Source organism: Gekko japonicus, unplaced genomic scaffold, assembly GCF_001447785.1.
Source record: "Gekko japonicus isolate JY-2015 unplaced genomic scaffold, Gekko_japonicus_V1.1 scaffold464, whole genome shotgun sequence".
Lineage (NCBI taxonomy): Eukaryota > Metazoa > Chordata > Lepidosauria > Squamata > Gekkonidae > Gekko > Gekko japonicus.
In genome coordinates, this window is record NW_015170903.1 from 565,307 (window position 1) to 569,442 (window position 4,136).

Here is a 4,136-nt window from a genome sequence, read left to right on the forward strand (position 1 = left end):
GTGTAGGGCGGCCTGGACACGCTTATGTAAGGGGCCCGGAATCACCACCCAACCACCCCACATTAGGCAGCCCTTGTACGCTGACGGCTCATCCGTCTGGGAGGAAAAAGGTGCGAAATCGGGGCCCTCACTGATCGCAGGCCACCCCCTTACCACCCAGTCCAGGACCCGGCAGAGGATGTGATCTTTGGCAGAGAGGCGGGCCACCTCCACGACGTGGACCGGCCGGTCAGGAAGATCCTCCAGCAGAGCAACCTGATGCACCAGAGCAGGGTCGGGATCCAAGGAGGGCAGTGGGAGACAGCTGAGAGCATCCGCATGCCCCATGGCTTTCCCAGGCCGATGGACAAGCGAGTAGAATAACCTGCCAAGAAAATAGACCACCAGAGCACCCGGGAAGAGACCATCTGTGGCATCTGGCGGTTGGGGGCCAGCAAGCTGAGGAGGGGTTGTGGTCTGTCAGCACCGTGAAGGGCCGACCGTATAGGTAATGGTTTTTCACCCCTGCTACTATCGCCAGCGCCTCCTTGTTGATCTGCACATAGTTGCGCTCCACAGCTGACAAGGTCCTGGAATAGTATGCGACATGGACTTCCCAACTGTCGGCCAGGTGATGGGCCAGAACGACCCCGACACCATAAGGTGAGGTGTCGCAGGCCAGGACGACCGGCAAAGCCTCGTTGAAATGGGACAGCATGGTGTTAGAAGTTAAAAGGTCCTTGACCGCCCAGAACATGGCAGCGTGAGAGGGGGCCCAGACCCACTGGATGTTTTTGTCCAGCAGGCGGTGAAGGGGCTCCGCCACCGCAGCTTTGAAGGGAAGGAAAGAATGATAAAAATTTAATAGGCCAAGGAAGGCCTGCAACTCCAACTTGGACGAGGGCAGTGGAGCCTCAGTGATCACCCTTATCTTATCGTCCGTAGGATGAATGACTTGTGTGTCCACCATGAATCCCAAAAACTCAACCCTGAGCACCCCCAGTAGGCATTTCTTGCGCTTGACTTTCAGCCCCACCGAGTCGAACTGCTGGAGCACCTCTCGTAGCCCATCAGTGAAAGTTGAAGCATCCGGAGCCGCGATAAGCACATCATCTAGAAATGGCTGAACTCCGGGGATTCCTTTCAATAGAGAATCCATAAAAGATTGAAAAATGCCCAGCGCAACCGACACCCCAAACTGTAACCTATGCACCTTGAAAGCCCCCTTATGTGTCGCAATGGTCTGGGCTTCAGCGGTGGTGGCATCAACTGGCAGTTGTTGATACGCCTGAGCCAAGTCCAATTTACCAAAGACCCAGGCCCCCGCCAGTGCCGCCAAGACATGACTGACCACCGGCACCGGGTGTGCGTGGTCTTGGAGGGCTTTATTCAGCGTGCACTTGTAGTCAGCACAAATGCGTATGTCGCCATTCAGTTTAACCGGGGACACGATAGGGGTTTCCCATTGAGTGGAAGTGACAGGTTCCAGCACCCCTTGGGCCACCAGGCAATCGAGTTCTGCCTCAATCTTGGGCTTCATGGCGATGGGGGAGTGCCTGGCCTTCACTCGAATGGGGCGGACCAAGGGGTCAAGGTCCAAGGAAATGGGGGTCCTGGTGTACCGTCCAAGTGTGCCATCAAAAACTTTGGGAAATTCATTACAGACGGCCGCAAAGTCTGGCACCCGGACATGGTGGACCTCCGTAACTGCTAACCCCAGGGGACTGAACCAGGAAAGACTTGTGAGCCGTCCCTTCACCACCAGCAAATCCAAAAATCCAGCAAAGTCCTTGAACTGTACCCAGAACTTGCCCTATCCCCGGACCACCACAGGGTTCTTATTAAAGTCCCGTAAGGCCAACCCCTGTGGCTTTTGCAGAAGGGGTCCCTCCTGTGGACAGAGCGTGAGCAATGTATTGGCCGAAATAATGGAAAAGGATGAGCCCATGTCCACTTCCATTCTACAGGGGGACCCCTCAATTAAAACTGTGACATGCATTTTGTTTGGGCTATCAGGGGGCAAGTTACATACCAGGTGCTGCTGCTGCTGGTGGGTCGAGAGGGTGTGAAGATCGGTGGATTCGGAGTGGGCTGAAGACTTCTGGTGGTGACCTCGTGAATGGCAGACACGGGCAAGGTGACTGGTTTTGTTGCATGTCCTGCAGACGGCGTCCCTGAAACAGCAAGTCCGGCGCTCATGGGCTTCTCCGCAGCTGGTGCAGGACAAGGCTGAAGCAGGAACCTTTACCAAGGTTGAGCCTTGAGACTGTTGGGACCGCTGAGACGGGCGTCAGTTAACCTGTAGAACTTCCTCGTCGTCGGAGACGTCAGAAGCGAAGGCCGCTTGGGTGCAATGACCGCCTTGCCACGGTCGTCTTGATGTGCCTTTCTGGAGGCCACGGACTCCTTGAGGGCCTTGTCGAGGTCATCCTGGCTGGCCAGCTTCCGCCATAGTTTCGGTTCCCAGAGCCCCACAAGGAACTGGTTCAACAGGGTGTCTGTAAAACTTGGGAACGCACACCTCGTGGCCGCCCTCCAGAGTCCCGCCAGGAACTCTGATGCCGTCTAATCTGGGCCCTGGAGGCACACAAAAAAGTCCAAATACTCCACGAACTTGGTGGGCTTAGGCGAAAGGTGATCTAAGAGAGCTTTCACCAACACCTCATAGGATTCCTCTTTGGTCATCTTAGGGTTGATGAGGTCCTTTAGGAGCTGGAAGGTCTCCATGCCGCACGAGCTGAGAAGCTGGGCCTTCTTTTCCCCGGAATCCACGACGTCGTGGTAGGTAAAATGGTTCTCCAGGGTCTCCAGCCATGTTTTCCATTGCTGCGGGTGAGTCACATCGAAAGCTGGTATGTTCGCCTGGGTGGCCATGATCCCAACTCATGGTGGTGGGCGAAGCTCGTAAGAGAAGCCAAAGAAGGGAAACGTGGCACTGCGCGAAACCTGGAATCTGTGGAGCAGCGTTGAGCGGAGCGGCGTGCAGTGACCAGAGAAGCAGGCACGATGCGGAGTGGGGTGCGATGCTTTCTGTGCTGGCGCACAATGCAATGCTCGGTCCTTTGGGATCGGTGTTCATGGGAGGTAGAATCCCATCCCACCTTCATCGCCAGTGCAATGTACTGAGCGAGAGGCAGTGATTTCAGCTCATACATTTATTTAAGGTTCGGAACAAGACAAGGAACCCGGCTCACAGGCCGGCTTTTATTCGTAAGATACCCACAGCAATCACACACACACACCATCGTGATAAGGTATTTACAGTGGCTGAGAGTTCCATAGGATTGGCGCTGGCTAGGATCTGCTTGGACCATTGTCTCTTGGAGCGAAGCTCGGAAGCTTCACATGACTACGTGGTGAGCTAGCCTTGCATGCGTTCGGATATGAATACATTACAGAAAGCTTCCGAGAGGTCTCGGGGAATCAACAGTTACACTCCCCCTTTCCTCTCGGAGCACAGGCCATCCACCAGAGCAACCAAAAATTTCAGGCCTATACCCAAGCTTGAAACCAGATGGCTAAAGAGCCAAACAATGTATTTCATCCAGGCATGCTGGAAGTTACCCAGCCACCACCCATTTAATCACTTTGCTTTAATCACTTTGCACCTAATTACTAAAATATCCTGTGCATTAGGTAGATATTTTTAGTAGTGGACGGATGCACCACATCCTGTTTCAAGGCTACCAGTTGACCTCTTATCCACAGTATCTGGATGGACCAGAAGTTGTTGGATTTGCCAGCCAACCAAACCCACTACCTTCCATTCCTTCTTTAAAGTGTCTCTTCAATAAAATCAGTTGTTGACCAAGGGTGCCAAACTTAGCAACAGCACAATTTCTGATCACTTTCTTGATTTCCCCCCCTCTATCTCTTTCTGGGTATTTGTCATAATTAAGATGCAATATTGTTCCAGAACAGAGCCACTATTTTTTTTTAAAGGCACACATGGTTAGAATAAATATATTTACTGAGCAAAGTTTATGTGCTGCCTTTCTGTATCTATTTAAGGAGCACAAAATAGCTAATGGGCTATTTTTTTAAAAAAAGCATATCTGTGATGTGGGAAATGGGCAGGGGGGTGGGGATTTGCAATGAAATCAAAAAGCATAACTACGCTTAGGACAGTTCTATATATATATATGGTAAAATTGTAA

The 4,136-nt window shown here is 52.4% G+C and overlaps 1 protein-coding gene across 2 annotated transcripts in view; it reads left to right on the top strand.

Annotated features, from left to right (window-relative positions):
• Nucleotides 1–4,136, top strand: part of GRIK2 (glutamate receptor, ionotropic, kainate 2) — a 918,110-nt gene that overhangs the window by 518,125 nt on the left and 395,849 nt on the right. The gene's annotated exons all lie outside the window — the stretch shown is intronic.